A 22804-nucleotide genomic window follows, 5' to 3' on the forward strand; every position below is an offset into this window, starting at 1 on the left:
GTTAATTTTAGTGACAGCCACGCATTATTCCTAAATAGTGTTTGATGGGAGCTTTTTGTTTATTTTCTGACCAGGCGGGATTCAAGCCCATGACACTGCAATCTATGCAAATCATCGGACCAAAGTAGAAGGGTAAGAGCCTCTAAAAAAGAAATATGCATACTCAAAAGATAGCTAAAAGTGAAATTGATAAATAATTCAAGGGGAAATTATATGCAAGCTTAAAATATATGATAGTTGAGGACACAAATGGGCGGTTCATATATATACATAGATACAACAAAGGTAATAAGAACAATTTGAAACAAGATACCGATGCAAGATGCTTCACATCTAGAAGAGTCACAATGATGAAATGCGAATTAATGCTCAAACATTTTATTGTGTTTTTATCTTTATTCTCTCCCCTTCCCAATTTTGTCTTTGCTGTGACTCTCTACAAAACCTTAAATCCACCCAAATCCCCCATCGTGATTCTCAGTCTCCTTTTTTTCTTTTTTCATATGTGGGGCTCGCATTGGATTTATTTTATGGTTTACTCATTTATTTTAATTGCTTTTATGTTATTGTATTGTTTATGCAATTGAATTGTATTGAATGACTAAAATGTGTTGGATATACAATGTCCCACTTGTTTGTTAAAAAAAATAATAGCATCCCAATTTTAAAAAGGCACAGGGAAGTGCCAAAACACGTGTCATCACAAGGGCAACAAAAAATAAACCATTCATACACAATACCGCATTTGGCATTATAGATTCATTTACTCTCACCCAGGGGGGATACAAACTACTTCAAACAAATGTGTTTGTGGCGCAGTAAAAAGGAGTAAGAGACACACACAAACTTGTTTAGATTTTAACTAATGGAGTTGAGAAACTCGGGGTCTCCGTTGTGTCAGGCACCTGTGCGATACGTCCAACAGGACAAATTAGACAGACTTTGGTCGTGGAAGTATTCTAAAATTGATGATATCAAAAAAGTTCCTCATGTGAGGAAATGATTTGTATCTGCTTAGATTCACATGCTGTGCATAGGCCGACATCTAGTGGAAGCTGCAGAGTATTACAGTTTTAGAAACTCGAAAAGGGACGTCGACAGGGCATGCCAGTAATACTATCCCTAGTGTGACGTCCTCTGTACTCAATCCCTCACGCATCGAGGTCCCTCAGATTGTTTTTATCCGCCACTCTAGACGGATGTGTATAGCAGAGTTCCTCTTTCCGTTTATAGCCATTTACTAATTTTCAATTACTGATAGTCAGTGATATAAAGGATAGAAAGAGTAAACTATCGGATCACCACGCCGGTAAAGACAAGAAAGATGACCATCAGAAAACTCCTGTGACGGATCGGTTTCAGCCTTGGAAGGCCGCCCCGGGATTCAGCCTTCACAGTATGGAGAGAGGGGTGAGGTCATTTTAGGATGTATATGCCCCTTTTCTTGCACTACATTCCCCAAGCTGCCACATCTTCTCATTCTGGACAAGACCCCCTTTAAATTCTGCCCCAAATGCAATAGAAAATGTCCATAGGTAGATAAACACCTAGTCTGTAACTTGTGTCTCTCGGTTAGACCACGTCGAGTGTTCTTGTCGGGCTTGAAGGGCATGTAGGCTCTTCAAGTCCAAGGCTTTAAAGGACCAACCTACCAAACGCTGGGCCCACTACGCCAAGCAGCTCAAGACCATGGAAGTAGATGGTGCTTTCAGTGATGGCAGCAACGCAGCAGTTTGACGGCTAAGGAAATGGGGTGGCTTCGGCTACCTAAGCGCAGGCCCCCTGACCCCGGAAGACAAGCTGGCGGCCCTGTTATAACACTTCATCCACCACTAAGCACACAACCCGAGGCCGAGATTCGACACACGTGGAGAGCGGACGTCAACGCACGACATCCAGGGAAAGGTCAGTGGAAACTGTCCTCTGGGCACTCTCGTTCGAGATCGCCACATGACAGATCCCCGGCCGTCAAAGGACGGTAGAGACGTTGCGCGAAAAACTCCCACCGGGGGCCGAGCGTCCGCAGACGAGGCGACGGTTCAGCCCGCACCCGAAATTCGATGTTCTGCTTCAAGTCAGGTACTAGGCCCCAAGCAATCTGAAAAACAAGCTTCAGAGGGCCAAAGTAGGGAGAGAGAGTCCAAGAAAAAGTCCTCAAAGAGCTCTCATAGGGAGAAGACCCCTCATAGGGAGAGATCTCAGGAGGCTGGGGCCACCCCTCAAAGAAAAGTCTCAAGAGGCTAGGCCCAAAGAACCTGTATTACTTCCTCCACCAGATGAAGATTCAGGGCTGCCTTCCCAACCTTTGGTCATCCCAAGTTAACTCAATGGTCGGCTGAGGATATAGACAGGGTCATGAGGAGGATGGCCTTCATGGCCAACTTCTATGAAAAGGACCATGCCCATGTTCAAAGTTTCCACTCCACTCCCCCCACTACAGCATCGTCTGGATCACAAATCCCTCCTCAGCCCCCTGCTAAGAAGTCTCGCCCTGAGATTCCAGTGCATGGCACAGTCATTGATCTCTATGACCCGGACACCGACCATGAAAACCTCTCTATTCAAGAGGCAGCAATAAGTAATAAGATCCCCTTATTACGGGGATGAAGACCCTGAGGTTGACCCCGAGGCAAATATGTATCCCATAGACTCACCTGATGATCAGGATCCCCCGGTCATGGACTCACCAATTGACAACCAACCCCTTCTAAATGAAGTACTAGTCAAGGCGGCAGAGCATTTTCAAATTGAAACCCAGAAGGTACAACAGGATGACATGCATTACTTACCGTAATATCATTTCTGATGATTGTATCTGCTTAGATTCACATGCTGTGCATATGGTCTGACATCCAAAGGTAACCGTAGAGTATTGCATCTCGTCTTTTGGGGACGGAAAGGGGACATCGGCATAGGTATGTCTGTAACACTATTCCTATCGTGACGTGCAGTGTTCATAAAATCTCACACGCCGAGGTCCCTCTGATTGTATTTTTTCTGCCATGAGGGAGCCCAGTACGATGTCCATGTTCCTTCCACCCCGAGTGGGGAGGTAGGAGGGCACATGTGAATCTAAGCAGATACAATCATCAGGAATGCAATTACGGTAAGTAATGCATGTCTTCTGATGCTTGTTAATCTGCTTAGAATCACATGCTGTGCATAGACTAGCAAGCAGTAGCCGGAGTTGGAGGTGGGTTGTGAAAAAGAACAGTAGAGAAAAAGAGGTCTTAATACTGCTTGTCCCACCTGAGAATCAGACCTAGAATGATTGTCTAGGCAATAGTGTTTTGTAAAGGTGTGTACATAACTCCAGGTTGCCGCTCTGCAAATGGACTCTAGGGGAACATTTGCAATGAATGCTATGGAAGCCCCAGTGCCGCGAGTAGAATGTGCTCTAGGCTTGAAGGGCAGTTCTCTCTTAGCAAGAGAAACATCATGTGATGCATTTGACAATCCACCTTGAGAAAGCGGGTTTAGAGACAGGATCCCCCTCTCTACCAGCTGCCACTGAAATGAAAAATTGGTTTGTTTTCCTGAGTGGTTTCGTTCTTTCCAGGTAGAACATGACTGCCCTGTGCACATCTAATGTGTGTAGGCTTCTTTCGGCCATGCTAGTGGGATGCTGGAAAAAGGTAGGAAGTTCAATTGATTGGTTCACATGGAACTTCGAGATGGAACTCACGCCCGAGTCGGGGGGGGGGGGGGGGGTATGGGCGCATAGACAAATTTCCCTGACCATGTTATCCAGAGACCGTTCCCCCTTGGAGAGGTTCTGTGGGTACCTGGAGACGTAGTCTTGGCATTGGGCGTTCTCCGGAGTCACGAACAGGTCGATCTCTGGGAAGCCCCATTCTGCGAAGATGTTGGACATGATGTCTTCGTGCAAACGCCATTCGTATTCTATGGGCAATGGGAAATCTCTGCTGAGCACGTCTGCTAGAAGATTGAGTTCCCCTGGAACATATTGGGACAACAGAAACATCTTGTGTTTGAGAGCCCACAGCCAAATGTTTTGGGACAGTTTGGATAGCTCTGGAGAGTGAGTGCCCCCCCTCTTTGTTCAGGTAACACATGGCTGTAGTGCTGTCTGTTAGGATCAGCACTGTCTTCACTTGTAGTTGCATCTGAAAGGCCTCTAATGCCTTGAATACTGCTAATAGCTCCAGTAAATTTATATGGTTAGACGCTACTTGTGGGGAGAGATGCCTCTGTCGTGAGAGTGGCTTCCACTGCAGGGGTGGTGAAGGTTTTCCCCTTCAAGAGGTTTTCCCTTGACCCCCACTGCAGAGAGAGAACGAGGGCTGGCGAGACAGCTACCAGATCTTCCCATTGTCCGCTCGCCTTCTTGTGATACTGTGTTCAATCACCGCCAAATCAGTACGAGTTAGTGGGTCCGAAGGTCTATCGGTAGATTTACCGCCTACTGCAGCGCGAGAGGGCCTAGCGGTAGCTTTCTCGCCTTGAGGCACAGTCGTAGATTTTGGGCCTACCGGGCCTTTAGGGACCGTCAGAGTGGCGAAAGTCCGCGCTTCGACCTGTAAACCTGATTTAGCGGTAGCGTCCCTGTTTGTTTTGGAATGCCCAGTCGCAAAACGCTGCTGCGGGGAAGGCTCCTGATCTGAACGATCAGAGGAATCCGCCAAAATGTTCGACAGCCTTGTTGGCGCTTTCACCTTTTTCGACGTACCCGTCGAAATAGGTGGAGGGCTTGTGTGTTTAGTGTGATGCATTCTTTGTACACCGCTGTCGCCGGGTGTTGTCCCTGAAGTGTGGCTAGCGTCAGGCCTTGAAGGGTCGGGGACGGGCGTGGCAGACCTAGAAGTGTCCATCTCAAGGTCTATAACATCCGCAACAGATGTTTGGACATCGAAGGTGCCCCCCGTCACTTTCGGTGGGTGTGGCGGTGGGGACAGGGGGTTCCACCTGTGACATACCGTAAGTGGCCACCGCTCCTTAAGGGTCTTAGGCCAAAGGAATTTACAAGCCGCACACCGCTTCTCGTTGTGATCTAAGGGGAGACGAGAATTGCACGTTCTGTGTTCGTCTTTCCACGGGTATCTGACCCTACACTTAGGGCAGAACCTAAATGGAGTCCTTTCCATAGCGAAAGGTGTAAACAAAGATGACCAGACCTAGAGGGCAAAGAGGGGGAAAGAGGAAAGACATAACGAAGATATGGCCACCCCAACCCCACTCTCCCTACTGTGAAGGCCGGCCAGAGGGCCCGGCCATGTGGATGCTTCAGCCGCCGGATCTTAGGTGCCGAAATCCACCACCGTAGACAAATCCCCCGCAGTCTTCGTCGAAGTTGTTCATGCCGTCAAAGTGACTTAAAGGGGGAATAGCCGACAAGTCAGTTTAAGATAAACAATGTCTGTTATGTAAGAGCTCTGCTATAGGGCGCCCAGTTATCTGAGCAGAAAAAAACAAACTGAGGGACCTCGGCGCGTGAGGGATTTTGGGTACACTACACGTCACGATAGGGATAGTGTTAGACAAGCCTATGCCGACGTCCCCTTTCGGTCCCCGAAAGACAAGATGCAATACTCCGCGGTTACCACTGGATGTCGGACCATATGCACAGCATGCGATTTTAAGCAGATTAACGAGCATCAGAAAAGGATTTTGTACAGTTAAATCCTTGGGGATAAAAAAGCTGCGACGCAGTTTATCCCTCTTCTCAAGTCCATTCAACGAAAAATATAGCCATCGCTGAAGACCACTATTCTTACGCGGGCAGTAAACCCCTGCATAGAGAAACTGTTTAGACCTGTCCCTTCTGACCGGTTGTATATTAGAGGGAAATTGAAGCCCAATTCATTAGTTGTAACTACAAGGAAGAGGGCTGGTACCCCAGTAGCTTCCTCTGAGGCCACGCCTGACAAGGAAAGCAAAAGGCACTACACGATGGGCAGAAACGTCACCTCCTCTGCAGCATTCCAGACTAGGATTGCTAACAATTTTACCTTGTTGGCCAGTTACAACTGCCACAAATGGGACGAGGTCTCGGCCTTACCATCATCGGCCGCGGAACCACTTAAAGTCTCTGCTTGCCCAGGTAGCTGCAGAAGGCAGTGTAAAGGTGCTTATTAAAAACCAATCTTGACGCCGTGGACAACGCAGGCAGAATAAAAGCAGACGGTACTATTATCAAGCATCACGCTTGGTTGCGCCAATCTGGTTTTAAACCAGAGACGCAAGCTACCCTTATCAACATGCCCGTTGAGCCCAACGTGCTCTTTGGCAAGCTGTCGAGGACGCCTTGAAGACGGCCAAAGAGGAATACGACCCACTGCCCAGAGGGGAAATTGACATTTTCGTCCCTCACGCGGCCAAAATTCACAAATGGGTTCCACGTATAACCAAAACCAAGGTACTGCCTGGGGAAACAATCAGGGTCAGTCCTCCCAGAATTACCAAAGAGGAGCATGCAGATCCCGCGGACGTGGTAGAGGCAACTCCTCCCGAGGTGGCACTCTACCTCAAAAGCAGTGACTAACCGCTCCAGGTGCCCTCCTAAGCCTCTCCAGTAGGAGGGCGCGTATCCACCTTCACCCACGCATGGGAGGCAATCACCACAGACAGATGGGTGCTGTCCACCGTAAAAGGCGGATATTGCATAGAGCTCCTTGAGCAACATCGAACCACCCCCCACAACAAAAGACCCATTCCAAGGAACACCAGCGTATCCTCCTCGAGGAAGTCGTCGCGCTTCTACTAAAGGACGCCATCGAAGTCGTCCCGGCCAACCAGGTGAACAAGGGTATTTATTCAACTTACTTCCTTGTGCCAAAGAAAGATCTAACAATGCGACCAGTATTCTGCAAACAAATATGTCAAGCCACAAAAGTTCTGCATGACTACGCTACAAGAGGAAATCCCTCTACTAAAAAAGGAGGATTACATGGCAACACTGGATATGAAAGATGCCGATTTTCATATTTCAATCTTGTCAGCGCATAGAAGATTCTTGTGTTTCAAGATAGCGAACCAGCACTACCAATACAAAGTGCTACCCTTCGGAATAGCATCTGCTCCAAGGGTATTCACAAAGGTACTGGTGGTGGTGGCAGCACACCTGAGCAAGGATGCAATCCCAGTGTACCCTTACCTGGACAACTGGATGATTACAGGGGGGTCCCCTCTAATTTGCAGGCAAAACATTCAGATAACTATCAATCTACTCTTCCAATTGGGCTTTTCCATCAACGATAAAAAAAAATCAAGCCTAGTTCCAAGCACAGCCAAACAGTTCCTAGGTGCTGTCAAACACACAAGAGGGGCTGGTCTTTCCATCGGAGGAAAGAGTCCAAAATATGTTACTGCAAATACCACATTAGCAGGCCGGCTGCCAGATAAGGGTGCGCAAAGCGATGCATTTGCTAGGGATGATGGCATTTTGCATTTACTGGATTCCTCACGCGCCACTGCGCCTGCGACCCATGCAGGAGTGGTTGGCAAAGATATGCATTACTTACCATAAAAGCATTCCTGATGGTTGTATCTGCTTAGATTCACATGCTGTGCATATGGTCCGATATCCAGTGGTAACTGCAGAGTATTGCATCTGGTCTTTCGGGAATCAAAAGGGGACGTCGACATGGGTGTGCCTGTAACACTATCCCTACATGACGTGTAATGCACCCAAGATCCCTCACGCGTCGAGGTCCATATGATTGTATTTTTTCTGCCTAGAGGGAGCCTTAGGACTATCGTGAGTGAGTACAGAAAAGAGAGAACGTGGTAAGACGTCTATGTTACTTCCATCCGAGCGGGGAGGAAGGGTGAGCGCATGTGAATCTAAGCAGATACAAACAACCATCAGAAATTCTTTTACGGCAAGTAATGCATATCTTCTGATGCTTGTTAATCTGCTTAGAATCACATGCTATGCATAGACTAGCGAGCAGTACCCGGAGTTGGAGGTGGGTTGTGAAAAGGAACAGTAGTGAAAAGATGTCTTAGTACTGCCGGTCCCACCCGAGAATCTGACCTAGAATGAGTGTCTAGGCAATAGTGTTTTGTAGGTATTGGTCGTTTTGACCGAATCAAATAGTTTGCATGAACCATTAGGTCTAAAAATGCTACCACCAAAGGTTCGCACACCGAAAGTTTGATCCTTTGGTGGTAGCATTGTTAAAAATAAAATGTAATTTTTAAAAAAAAAAAAAAAATTTAAACAGGGGCTGCAGGGGTGTCCCCCGCATCGCCCCACTCACTATACTTTATAGTATAGTAGGAAGCAGGGGTTGCGGGGTACACTCCTGCAGGCTTCCGTTAAAAAAAAAGAAAAGAAAAGGACCCTGTGGCGCCGGTTCCCGATCACAAAAGTGAAAGGGAACTGGCACCGCAGGGACCCAGCGTGAAGAAGGTAAGTGGGGTTTATGTTGGGGTTGTGTTGAGGGTGTGGGTGGGGTGTGTTGGAGTATGTATGTGTGTTCGCATGAGAAGGGTGCAAACTTTTGGTAGTTCGCACGTTTCTCATGCTAACGTTCCGCTGCGCCAAATTCAGCCGCAGTCAGATTACTTAGAACAGTTTTGTAAAGGTGTGTACAGAACTCCAGGTTGCCGCTTTGCAAATGGACTCAAGGGGAACATTTGCAATGAATGCTATGGATGCCCCAGTGCCTCGAGTAGAATGTGCTCTAGGCGTGAAGGGCAGCTCTCTCTTAGCAAGACTGTAGCAGAGTATGATGCATTTGACAATCCATCTAGAGATAGTGGATTTGGAGACTGCGTCTCCTTCTCTTCCTGCCGCTACCAAAACGAGAAACTGATTAGTCTTTTAGTGGTCGAATTCTTTCCATGTAGAACATGACAGCTCTGCGTACATCCAGTGTGTGCAGGGTTCTTTCTCCCAGGCTTGAAGGATTTTGAAAGAACGTTGGTAGTTCTATCGACTGGTTCACATGGAACTTGGAAATTAATTTAGGCGCAAAACTAGGGTGGGTGCGCAGAACCACCTTATCTTTGTGAACTGTTACAAAGGGATCTAGTATTGAGAGCGCTTGTAGTTCACTTACTCTCCTAATGGAGGAAATAGCTATTACAAAAGCAGTCTTATAGGGGAGGTCTTTAAGACTTGCTTTGTGCATGGGCTCGAAAGGAGCCGCCATAAGCCTACCCAACACCACATTTAGGTCCCATCCGGGAGCCGGGTTAGAAATGGGAGGGTGAATTCTATTCACTCCCTCCATAAAACCTTTAATAACTGATATCTTCAACCATGACACATTCTGTTGTGATGTAGTGTAGGCTGAAAGAGCAGCCAAGTGCACCTTTATGGAGTTAATGGCCAGGCCTGAGTCAAGTAAATGAGTTGGGTATAAAACTGTTACGCTCATCTGGTATCCACGGTTGTGCCACACGATACTGGATGGATCCCAGGCTCTTCTCTGTTTGGTTATGTGCCAGATGTTGGGTAGCGCCTATAACAGGAGAATGGAGGGTTAAGATACTGGTTCTGTGATTGGTGGACTCCCACCTCCCTCTGGTCCAAATCCCCTCCCTTGGGGTTATTGCTCACCTTAGGTTTTTGTGCGCTGAACTCTGTCCTGCGTCTCTGTGCAGGGGCGCGTGGTTGGTGCAGGCACTCCGTGGACCTAGTTGCTTCACTTGTCCGTGTGCTCTTATGTCGGGTCCAGACCGGCTGGGACATGACTGTGCTTGCTGTCTTCCAGGCGAGTTATAATGTCTTTTCTATCTTTATTCAGTCTCTCTCTTTCCCTCTGTTTTCTCTGTCTTCTCGGCGCCTTGCTCCACTACGCTGTTCCCCAACAATGTCTCTTTGTTTTCACAGGGATGGGTGCGATCTCGCAGTTGCTGCACCGATGGCGAAGACCACGGTGAGTTATTGATGCGGAGCGCTGCGCTTTTTATTGGTGTTAATTGCTAACCTGTGTTTGCTTCTCTTTGTACAGGTTGCAGTGATTTTCTTTAGTGATGAGTGATGGAAGCAGTGCTTGCCCAGGGAAGTGCTTTGTTAATGCTCGTCTTGTTCCTTCTCCCTTGCAGGTTGCGGTGAAACCCGGAGATGGGTGAGGTAAGAGAAACGCAGGGTGCTGCCAGCACTCGCTGCTTGCCCAGGTAAGAATTGTTATATTCTGTCCTTGTTTCTTTACCTTTGCAGGTTGCGGCGAACTCTGGAGATGGGCGAGGTAAGCGAAGCGCAGGATGGATTCAAGGCCGGTTACTTCACAGGTAAGTGTTCTTGCTCGCTAAGGCTATTCTTGTTATTCTAGGTTATTAAAGGAATCCGGAACTAGGCCTTTAGGATCGGGCCACCGGAGAAGCAATTGAGCAGGAGCTGGACACGGTGAGCATTACGCTGCAGGAGTGCAGAATAACGCAAAGCGTGTTCTGCCGTTTGGATGTGGTTTAAATAGCCTAGGTAAAGTAGTTCCAGGCCAAGTAGTTCCAGGCCCAGCCACACCAAAAACACTAGACGGCATGGATTGGTTCTAAAGAGCTGAGCTGTGTTATAAGCCTCCATGTTGGATTAAGGTCTAAAACTGGTATTGCTTTATTCCTCATAATGAGCCTGGCACCATAGGCACCAGGACTGACTACATGTATGTTTCTGATGGAGTTTTAAGGCCCTTGGGGCCGGTGTGAAGGGCTTTAGCCTCACTGCTGCCAGGGGGCTGTTATACCTGAGGGGGTCAGGGTGGATCGTGACAAAAACAATGTGTGTGGGAGAGCAGTTAATCGGGTTAATGCTCTTTGAGTTGCACCAGATGACAAACCGTTTCCACTTACTGGAATAGCAGTACCTCGTGTTCGGTTTTCTTGCCTCCCTGAGAATGTCCATTCATCTCTGAGGGAGTTGTAGGTACCCAAACTCTATGACCTCAGGAGCCAGGACGCTAAGTTCAATGTCTGCGGGCATGGGCATCTGTCTTGCAACATATTGTATGGGCAAGGCAGTTTGACTGGAGGGGATAGGGACATCTTTATCAGATGAGCGAACCTGGGTTGGCGGGCCCATATGGGGGCCACCAGTATCATCGTGACAGGTTCCTGGTGCATCTTGTGCACAATCTTGTTGAGAAGGGGAGTCGGGGGGAAAAGCGTAGACAAATTTCCCCGACCATGTTATCCAGAGTCCGTTCCCATTGAAGCGGTTCTAGGGGTTCCTGGAGGCGTAATCTTGGCATTGAGCGTTCTCCAGAGTTGCAAACAAAATCGATCTCTGGGAAGCCCCATTCTGCGAATACGTTGGAGATGATGTCTCCGTTTAATCGCCATTCGTACTACATGGACAACGGAAAGTCTCTGCCGAGTACGTCTGCCAGAAGATTGAGTACCGCTGAAACATGTGATAACAGAAACATGTTGCGTTTGAGAGCCCACTTCCAAATGTTCTGGGACAGTTTGGACAGCCCTGGAGAAAGAGTGCCCTCTTGTGTGTTCAGATAGTACATGGCTGTGGTGCTGTCTGTGAGGATAAGGATCGTCTTCCCCTGCAGTTGTGTCTGGAAAGCCTTCAGTGCTTTGAACACTGCCAACAGTTCCAACAGGTTTATGTGGTTGGATGCTATGTCTGACGACCAAACTCTGTGCGCTGTTTGTTGAAGCAGGTGAGCTCCCCACCCTGTAAGAGACGTGTCTGTGGTTAGAGTGGCTTCCACTGCGGGGGTGGTAAAGGATTTCCCTTTCAAGAGGTTGTCCCTCGACCACCAATGCAGCGAGAGAACAATGGCAGGCGAGACGACCACTAGATTGTCCCACTGACTGCTGGCCTGATATCACTGGCTGTTGAGCCACTCTTGTATTGGGCGCAGGCGCGCGTGAGGAACCAAGTAGATACATGACGCCATCATTCCTAGCAGTCACATAGCCTTGCGTCTGGTCACCTCTCGACTGGCTACATACTGAGGGATCTAAAACATGTTCTGGACCCTCTCGTTGGAGGGGAAGACAAGGCCGTCCTTTGTTCGAATTAGAGCCCAGACCTGACTGGGGTCTAGGCTGGATTTTTTCTCATTGATGGAGAATCCCAGACTGAATAAAATATCTATCGTCTTTTGGGTATTTGACAGACATGTTTCGGTAAAGTCACCTGTTATGAGCCAGTCATCGAGGTAAGGATAGACCGGAATGGATTGCCTGCGCAGATGTGCTGCTGCCACCGCTAGTACTTTTGTAAATACCCTTGGTGCAGATGCTATGCCGAAGGGTAGTACTTTGAACTGATAATGCTTGTCTTGTATCATAAATCTGAGGTATTTTCTGTGCGCTGGCAACATTGAAATATGAAAGTATGCATCTTTCATGTCCAGTCGCCATGTAATCTCGCTGTGGTAACAGTTTAATTACTTCCTGCAGTGTGACCATGCAGAACTTTTGTGGCTTTACGAATGTGTTTACTGGGTGCAGATCTAAAACAGGGCGCATGGTTAGATCCTTTTTGGGTACAAGGAAGTACACTGAATAAATACCTTCTTTTACCTGTGACAGAGGTACGATTTCTACGGTTTATTTCTCCTGTAGTGTCTCGACTTCCTGCAGGAGAATGCGAAAATGGTCTGGTGTCAGTCGTCTTGTTAGTGGAGGTCTGAATGTTGGAGACCAGTTGAACTCTATACAGTTCCCAGTGAGCCACGGTCGTAAGCGCCCACTGGTCTGTAGTTATTCCCTAGAAAATTTGGTTGTGGAAGTGCACACTGTATCTTGTGTGTTAATTCTATGATAATGAATATAAACAATAATCTGTGTTAACCTAAAATCCTAGGTGCAATTTGTTAAGTCTGTGCTACCAGACTGAAAATCTAAACAAATTGTGGTGGCCCTCCATACACAATGGAGGACATAACAAATGCACACCCTTGTGCTGTATATACCAGCCAAATAAATAAAGTTATGCTTTATACATGTCTCAAACTCCATCTTTGCATCGTGAATTTATTCCTTCATGAAAAAAGTGTGTACAATCCAATTTCATTCATTTGCTTAACATAAAACAATCATCATTCATCTGTATATACCCCTATTTCTGGTATACATCAATTTACATGATCCCTACTTAAACATACTGACTCATAAAAATGAAAATTCATTAATTTTCTGAATTTCTCAATTCAGGTCCTCATAGATCCTTGTATGGAGGTAATGTGAACTTCCAATGAATTGATATCCTTAATTTGTTGTTTCTGTTTGTGCTCCCAGTGTAAGCTACTAGGGTTTTAACCTAGATCTTCCACTACGCGTTTCGGGCGATTTGTCCGCCCTTCTTCAGGTGGGGATATCAATTTTTCCTTTTCTTAATTCTACAAGTATGTATATGTATAAATTACTCCATTCATTTATAAATACTTCTGACGTATTACTTTTCACATTATTCATACTCAGTACACTGTACTAACCTTGAGAGAGTAAACCCAAGTGTGGCAACCTTTTGCACGTTTCTATATTATTGCAACATTTTTTGTTATGTGTCCTTTGCTGAGATGTTTGAAACTGTTAAAAACAAAATAATTTCACTTTAGTTATCTGTCCTCAAAGTCCTGTCACTCACAACACCATTTACAACTTTCAAAAATGTGGTTCGATCGCGAGTCGGATCAGTCGCTAAAAATCAGCGCTGGGCCCCACTCTGCGATAAAAATTTTAGGAAGAAATCACTTTATTTGCGACACTTACCTCGCAGTAAAGTCACTGTTAATTCTGATTTGGGAAGCCTGTTCTCCGTATTTTAAATTATTAGGTATCCAATGGGGGAGTTCAATTCTCCATGTTGCTGTAATTCTTGATAATTCTGCAATCAATATTTCAACCATATGGATTACTTTCCCATACCTTATTCCATATACTTAAATAACTCTTTATTAACAAACATCTTACTGGTTCCTACCTGTTTTCTGTGCTCTTAGATTGATGGATGGAATTAGCGTACCGCTCCGTTAATACCCCATGTTCCGTTGCTAACTCTTATTCGGAAAGACGACTCGCTTTCCGTGAAGCGTAATTCCTTAATATCACAGTTTCTATAAATAGTTATAAGTACGCGTGTTACTCGAGTTACCCTGAATACTCCTGACTACAGTCACGGAATAACGTGCGCTCGTTAGTTACCTTATTGTTTTTTCGATCCTTCCAAACGCTGCCCGCTCTCGTGTTAACTCTCTGTCCTGGGTCCTGCATCCAATGGTTGCTAAGCAACCAGGCTCAACTGGTCTGTCTCCTATATTGCCTGTTTACTAATTCCCACGCACCTTTACAGCCACCATATTGGGTGTGTAGTTCAACCTCACACTAATGTTATTCCCAGTTCAGATTGGGACATCTTTTCTGTTTGTAAACAAGTTTCTAATCATTTATCATGTAAATTTTCATAGGAAACCCGGGTCAAATATCCTTGCACACTTAACCTTCCGAGAGTTCATAGCAATCGTGCTCTAAATACGTTCTTTACATAGATACATTTCAGAATGACAATGCATTACTTACCGTAAAAGCATTTCTGATGGTTGTATCTGCTTAGATTCACATGCTGTGCATAGGTCCGACATCCAGTGGTCACTGCGGAGTATTGCATTTTGTTTTTCGTAGTCGAAAAGGGGACGTCGATAAGGCATGTCTGTAACACTATCCCTATAGTGACGTGCGTTGTACCTACAATCCCTCACGCGTCGAGGTCCCTCTGTATTTTTTCTGCCCTGAGGGAGCCTTCTAGACGTGAGAGTACAGAAAAGAGATATAAAAGGTAGCCTATGTTCCTTCCATCCGAGCGGGGAGGAAGGGTGGGCGCATGTGAATCTAAGCAGATACAACCATCAGAAATGCTTTTACGGTAAGTAATGCATTGTCTTCTGATGTTTGTTAATCTGCTTAGAATCACATGCTGTGCATAGACTAGCGAGCAGTACCCGGAGTTGGCGGTGGGTTATGAGAAGGAACAGTAGAGAAAAGATGTCTTAATACCGCCTGTCCCACCTGGGAGTCAGATCTAGAGTGTGCATCCAGACAGTAGTGTTTTGTAAAGGTGTGCACAGAACTCCAGGTAGCCGCTTTGCAGATGGACTCAAGGGGAACATTTGCAATGAATGCTATGGATGCCCCAGTGCCTCGAGTAGAATGTGCTCTTGGCTTGAAGGGTAGTTCTCTCTTAGCAAGAGTGTAGCAGAGAGTGATGCATTGAACAATCCATCTAGAAATAGTGGACTTTGAGACTGCATCTCCTTCTCTTCCTGCTGCCACCGAGACAAAGAACTGATTAGTCTTTCTCAGTGGCCTGGTTATTTCCATGTAGAACATGACAGCTCTGCGTACATCCAGTGTATGCAGACTTTTTTCTCCCAAGTTGGAAGGGTTTTGAAAGAACGTTGGTAGTTCTATTGACTGGTTTGCATGGAATTTCGAGATGAATTTCGGTGCAAACCTTGGGTGTGTGCGTAGAACCACCTTATCTTTGTGAACTGTTACGAAGGAGTCTAGAACAGAAAGAGCCTGTAGTTCACTTACTCTCCTAATGGAGGTGCTAGCTATTAGGAAAGCAGTCTTAAGAGTGAGGTCCTTAAGAGTTGCCTTGTGCATGGGTTCAAATGGCGAGCCCATGAGTCTGGAAAGTACCACATTTAAGTCCCATCCGGGAGCTGGGTTAGCTATCGGAGGGTGTATTCTCTTTAACCCCTCCATGAAGGCCTTGATAACTGGTATCTTCCACCACGACACTAAGTTGGGAAGTGGTGTATGCAGAAAGTGCCGCCAGGTGGACTTTAATGGAATTGAACACTAGACCTGAATCCAATAAATGGGTCAAGTACAGAACAATATGTGTGGGCGAGCAGTCAACCGGGTTGATGCTCTTTCCTCTACACCAGGTGACAAATCTTTTCCACTTGCTACAATAGCAGTGGCAAGTATTAGGTTTTCTGGCTTCCCTGAGGATGTCCATACATTTCTGCAGGAGTTGTAGATGTCCAAATTCTATGATCTCAGGAGCCAGGCTGCTAAGTTCATGGTCTGAGGGCATGGATGCAGTGTCTTGCCCTTGTCCTGTGACAGCATGTTGTACAGGCAGGGAAGTTTCACTGGGGGAGATAGGGACATCTCCATCAAGTGAGCGAACCATGGCTGCCGGGCCCACATCGGGTATCATGGTAACTTGTTCCTGGTGCATCTTGTGCAAAACTTTGTTGAGAAGGGGAGTAGGGGGTGGGGAAGGAGTAAACAAATTTCCCTGACCATTGAATCGATAGACGGTTCCCCTTGGACTGGGTCTTGGGGTACCTGGAGGCGTAACTTTGGCATTGTGAGTTCTCCAGAGTTGCGAACAGGTCTATTTCGGGGAATCCCCATTGCGTGAAGACGTCTAAGACGATGTCTTCGTGCAATCGTCATTCGTACTCTTCGGGTAGGGGGAAGTCTCTGCTGAGTTCGTCTGCTAGCAGATTGAGTTCCCCTGGTACGTGTTGTGACAGTAGGAACCTGTGTCTGAGAGCCCACTCCCATATATTCTGGGACAGCTTGGACAGTCCTGGAGAGTGGGTGCCCCCCTGCTTGTTGATGTAGTACATGGCTGTGGCACTGTCTGTAAGAACCATCACTGTCTTCCCTTGTAGCTGTTCTTGGAAGGCTTTTAGTGCTTTGAACACCGCCAGTAGGTCCAGTAGGTTTATGTGCTTGGATGCTACGCTCGGAGTCCACACTCCGTGAGCAGTCTGATGGGATAGGTGAGCCCCCCATCCTGTGAGGGATGCGTCCGTGGTTAGAGTGGCCTCCACCGCGGGTGTGGCAAAGGGTTTCCCTATTATCAGGTTTTCCTTTGTCCACCACCGTAGCGAGAGAACCAAGGCCTGCGAGACCACCACTAGATCGTCCCATTGTCCGCTGGCCGGACACCACTGGCTGTTGAGCCACTCTTGCATTGGGCGCATGCGCAGGCGCGCGTGAGGTACCAAATAAATACACGACTCCATCATTCCTAGCAAGCGCATCGCTTTGCGCACCGTCACCTCTCGACCTGCCACATATCGGGGGATCTGAAACAGCATGTTTTGGACCCTCTCATTGGAGGGGAAGACGAGGCCGTCCTTTGTTCGAATTAGAGCCCCTAGGAATTGTTTGACTTGGCTGGGGTCTAAGCTGGACTTCTTCTCGTTGATGGGGAAGCCCACTTGGAAGAAAAGGTCTACAGTCTTTTGGGTGTTTGAGAAGCATGTCTCGTAAGAATCCCTGTTATGAGCCAGTCGTCGAGGTAAGGGTATACTGGGATGGATAATCTGTGCAGATGGGCCGCTGCCACTGCCAGTACTTTCGTGAATACCCTGGGTGCAGATGCTATGCCGTAGGGTAGCACTCTGAACTGGTAGTGTTTGCCCTCTATCATAAACCTGAGGTATTTTCTGTGCGCTGGCAACATTAAAATATGAAAGTATGCATCTTACATGTCCAGTGTTGTCATGTAATCTCCCTGTGATAGCAGTGGGATCACTTCCTGTAAGGTCACCATACAAAACTTTTGGGGTTTGACAAACTTGTTCGCTGGGCGTAGATCTACAAGGAAGTACACTGAATAAATACCTTCTGTTACCCGAGATAGAGGCACAACCTCTATGGCTCCTTTTTCCAGCAGTTGGTCCACTTCTTGGAGAAGGATGGCGAGGTGTTCTGGTGTCATGCGGCGTCCCCTCGGGGGTCTGTATGTTGGGGAACTGTTGAACTCTATACAGTAGCCGCGGGCTACGGTGGAAAGTACCCAGCGGTCTGATGTTATTCCCTCCCATGCTGGAAGAAAGGATGTTAACCGGCCCCCATCCGGCGTTGCATGGGAGGGGACGCGGATCTTCGCGTCACTTGGTGGTGTTGGTGTCTTGGGAGCCTCTGGGGGTGGAACCCCGGCCTCTCCCTTTGCCACAGCGTTAACCCCTCTGATTGTACTGGCCACTATTACCTTGGTAGTTGCTGGCAGAATACGGTTGTTGGTTTTGTTGCTAGGGTTGTCCACGAAAAAAGCACTTATTACCAAATCCCCGCCTGTTAGGGGGTTTTGAAATTTGGTCTAAGGTCTTTATTGTGTCAAATTCTTTCTTCGCGTTCTCCAGCGCGTCCTCCACTGCTCTCCCAAAGAGGTTGGACTCCTCTATGGGCTTATTAATAAGGGACGCTTGTGTTTCTGCCTTAAATCCGGAATTGCGAAGCCAGACGTGACGCTTCAGCAAAATTCCTTGTACCAAAGTGCGGCCAGCCGTCTCTGCTGCATCGAGGGTATTCTTGACAATGCTTTGGTTGACCAGAGAGCCCTCGGTAACTGTAGCCAGCAAACGAGTCCTTAGGGGTTCGGGAACTTCTTCAATGTCCTGTTTTAGCTTTGCCCATTGAGCATCAGCGTAGCTTGCCAATAGGGTGTTATTATTGGCAATTCTGGTAGAGAATGCTGCAGAGGTGGTGATTCTCTTGGCTAGGGCATACAGCTTCTTCCCCTCTTTATCTGGGGGTGCCTCGCTGGTAGATAGTGGGACTCCTGCCCTTTTCCTGGTGTTGGTCACGACCAGGGAGTCCGGGATTGAGTGACCCTTAATATATAATGGGTCTGATTGAGGGGGAGAGAACAGTTTCTCAATCCTCGGATTGACCCCTCTCACCAGTGCAGGAGTGGAAAGAGAAGGGGTAATACATCTCTTAACTGAGGCGAGGATGGGTATAATTTGGCTAGTGGGGGTTTTTTCCTTGATAATCCTCTCCACAAAATGGGTGTCTGGGGTGACCTCCAAAATGTGCTGCTGCCTTCTTCAGCAGTGCATTGAAGGTGGGTTGATCATCAACAGGCGAAGGGTTCCTGACTGGTGTAGTTTCAGTCGACCTGATGACTATACTGCTACTGCCTGTGTCTGTCGACCTAGCTGGTGACTGCCAGGGATTTGGGTCGCCCTCGCCTGTGTCCTCCTGGAATCCCTCCTCACCTAGGTTAGTGCCCTCGTGAAAACCTTCCTCTTCCTGTTGGTCTTCAACATAGGTGAACTCATCTTCCTGCTGGAACAAGGTGTCTTCCTCAGTGAGATTGTAAGAGTATATGTCCTCCTGTATGGGGTTATAAAACTTATGGTATTTAGTCCTTGGACTCTCCAGCGGTGCCTCCCTTGGTCTCTTGGGTGCCCTGTCTTCTGGGATGGACATGAACCTGTCTAGTTTATCCATACAGGTCTGGAACCTTTCAAAGGTCCACGGAGGTCGGCCAGGACGGTCTGGGAATAAAAAAGGAGTTTCTTTCTCCTGTAGTTGTCTGGTTCTGTCCCAGAACGTCGAAGTAAGAGAGCCTCTGCCTTCTGAGTAGCCCTCTTGCTGGTTAGGGCCTTCCGTCGGTGTCGGGAACTGGCCTGATATGTTTTCGGCGTATCTTTGGCCTTGTGCGCGGTTTTCGGCGTCTCACTCGCCGTACGTCTCTGGCCGCCCTTAGATGCTATGCGCACAAGGCTTTCGGCGATCATTCTCTCTTCCGAGGGATCGGTCGCCGTCGCGCTATGTAACGTCGAGCCTTTGCTCGTCGAGTCCTTGCTGGCAACGTGAGCGCTCTTACGATGCGCGTCGCCGGAGGTTTTGGTCTTAGCGCCCTTATTTTTAGAATGCCCAGTCACCTGTCGCAGAGGCGGTGGTGGGGAGGGCTGACGACCTTTACAGTCGGCGGAAGATGCCGGTGGGCCCGGCGTCCCCGTTGGCGCTAAGGCTGCCTTCGTCTTTGACGAATGCATGCCGGGGGGTATGTGCTTTGGTGTTTTTCCGTGTGAGTCCTTGTCGCCGGGGTGTTCATCCCCATAAGCTGGGCGTGAGCCGGACTTGTCGGGGCCGGGAACGGACGAGGAGCGTGAACGCTCCTTTGAGAGGTCTACAGCCTCCGTTACGGGGGGCGTGTAGTCACTGTCCTCGTCACATTCGGCGGTGGCAGCGGGCGAGGAGTCAGGCCTAGACATGGCGTAGGCCGCCCACCTTTTGACCCTGCGGTCTTTTAGAGTTTTGGGCTTTAGTAATTTACAGGCCGCACAGCCGTCCTCCTGGTGATCGAGGGGTAAGCAACGGTTGCACCGTTTGTGCTTATCCTTCCAGGTATATTTAGCCTTGCAAAGCGGGCAAAACCTAAATGGCGTCCTCTCCATAGCTGAGGACAAGAAGTGTGACTACGACCTCGAAAGAGAGGGAGGGGAAAGAGAAAGGCATTCTTAAGGAGAAGAAAGAAAAACCACAAAACCCCACTCTCCCTACTGTGTATGGCTGGCGAGGCCAGGTCACGTGTTCGGCAGCGCCGAAGGATCCCCTCCGCTCGTCCTTCCGAAGATCTTGCTCGGCGGAGAAACAGCTCTGCGTCGAGGGAGGGATCTACGTTATTGATATTAATGACAAACGACCAAAGGTCGAAGAAACTATTTTGCAATGTCTTTCTAGGAGCTCCGCATAAAGGCGACCAGTAGCTGAGCGGAAAAAAACAATCTGAGGGACCTCGACGCGTGAGGGATTGTGGGTACAAAGCACGTCACTATAGGGATAGTGTTACAGACACGCCTTATCGACGTCCCCTTTTCGACTACGAAAAACAAAATGCAATACTCCGCAGTGACCACTGGATGTCGGACCTATGCACAGCATGTGATTCTAAGCAGATTAACAAACATCAGAAATATCTTTCCAGTTAATTAATGTTCATTACCCATTCACATATGCTTTCTTCCATATTTTTTCAAAAACAGAATCATGCGATATTAGTACAATTCATTAGTTGTACTAATTCAATTAGTACAAGAAGAAAAACAGTGAGATGTATAATAAATTCTGCCTTTAAGACATTAATGTGAGACCTGTGACAACATTTATATATTATTAAGTCTGCCCTTAAGACATTTCTATGAGAATTGTTGCATCAACATCTATATACTATGTGAAATGATATGTATATATATGGAGCAGATATGGACTATGAAGCTGAATACACAAGTTTAACTTTCAAATTTGTATTGTAAACACTAAAGATGTGGAAGGATGAATTGTACTAATATCACATGATTAATTCTGTTTTTGAAAAAATATGGAAGAAAGCATATGTGAAAGGGTAATGAACATTAACTGTAAAGATATATTCTGAAATGTTGTATCTATGTAAAGAATGTATTTAGAGCACGATTGCTATGAACTCTCGGAAGGTTAAGTGTGTGAGGATATTTGACCCGGGTTTCCTATGAAAATTTACATGATAAATGATTAGAAACTTGTTTACAAACAGAAAAGATGTCCCAATCTGAACTAGGAATAACAGTGTGAGGTTGAACTACACACCCAATATGGTGGCTGTAAAAGTGCATGGGAATTAGTAAACAGGCAATATAGGGGACAGACAAGTTGAGCCTGGTTGCATAGCAACCATTGGATGCAGGACCCAGAGTGAACACGAGAGCGGGCAGCGTTTGGAAGGATTGAAAAAACAATAAGGTAACTAACGAGCGCACGTTATTCCGTGACTGTAGTCAGGAGTATTCAGGGTAACTCGAGTAATACGCGTACTTATAACTATTTATAGAAACGGCGATATTAAGGAATTACGCTTCACGAAAAGCGAGTCGTCTTTCCGAATAAGAGTTAGCAACGGAACATGGCGTATTAACAGAGCGGTACGTGAATTCCATCCATCAATCTAAGAGCACAGAAAACAGGTAGGAACCAGTAAGATGTTCGTTACTAAAGAGTTATTTAAGTATATGGAATAAGGTATGGGAAAGTAACCCATATGGTTGAAATATTGATTGCAGAATTATCAAGAATTACAGCAACATGGAGAATTGAACTCCCCCCATTGGATACCTAATATGTTAAAATACGGAGAACAGGCTTCCCAAATCAGAATTAACAGTGACTTTACTGCGAGGTAAGTGTCGCAAATAAAGTGATTTCTTCCTAAAATTTTGATCGCAGAGTGGGGCCCAGCGCTGATTTTTAGGGACTGATCCCACTCGCGATCGAACCACATTTTTTAAAGTTGTAAATAGGGTTGTGAGTGACAGGACTTTGAGGACAGATAACTAAAGTGAAATTATTTTGTTTTTAACAGTTTCAAACATCTCAGCAAAGGATACAAGAAAAAATGTTGCAATAACAGAAATGTGCAAAAGGTTGCCACACTTGGGTTTACTCTCTCAAGGTTAGTAGAGTGTACTGAGTATGAATAATGTGAAAAGTAATACGCCAGAAGTATTTATAAATGGAGTAAATTATACATATACTTTGTAGAATTAAGAAAAGGAAAAATTGATATCCCCACCTGAAGAGGAGTGGACAAATCGCCCGAAACGCGTAGTGAAAGATCTAGGTTAAAACCTTAGTAGCTCACACTGGGAGCACAAACTGAAACAACAAATTAAGGATATCAATTCATTGGAAGTTCACATTACCTCCATACAAGTATTTATGAGGACTTAAATTGAGAAATTCAGAAAATTAATGAATTTTCATTTTTATGAAACAGTATGTTTAAGTAGGGATCATGTAAATTGATGTATACCAGAAATGGAGGTATATACAGATGAATGATGATTTTTGATGTTAAGCAAATTAATGAAATTGGATTGTACAAACGTTTTGCATGAAGGAATAAATTCACGATGCAAAGATTGAGTTTGAGACATGTATAAAGCATAACTTACTTTATTTGGCTGGTATATACAGTACAAGGGTGTGCATTTGTTATGTCCTCCATTGTGTATGGAGGACCACCACAATTTCTGTAGTTATTCCCTCCCATGCCTGAAGAAACAATGTTAGCCGGCCCCCGACCGGGGAGGCATGGGAGGGGACCCGAATCCTCTGATCATTTTGAACTGGA

General features: G+C 46.6%; 1 protein-coding gene across 2 annotated transcripts in view; it reads right to left on the reverse strand.

Moving 5' to 3' along the window:
• The window catches only part of TCERG1 (transcription elongation regulator 1), a 1289229-nt gene that overhangs the window by 620504 nt on the left and 645921 nt on the right, over positions 1-22804 (reverse strand). The gene's annotated exons all lie outside the window — the stretch shown is intronic.

Source organism: Ambystoma mexicanum, chromosome 3p (assembly GCF_040938575.1).
Source record: "Ambystoma mexicanum isolate Mex_15411 chromosome 3p, UKY_AmexF1_1, whole genome shotgun sequence".
Classification (NCBI taxonomy): Eukaryota; Metazoa; Chordata; class Amphibia; order Caudata; family Ambystomatidae; genus Ambystoma; species Ambystoma mexicanum.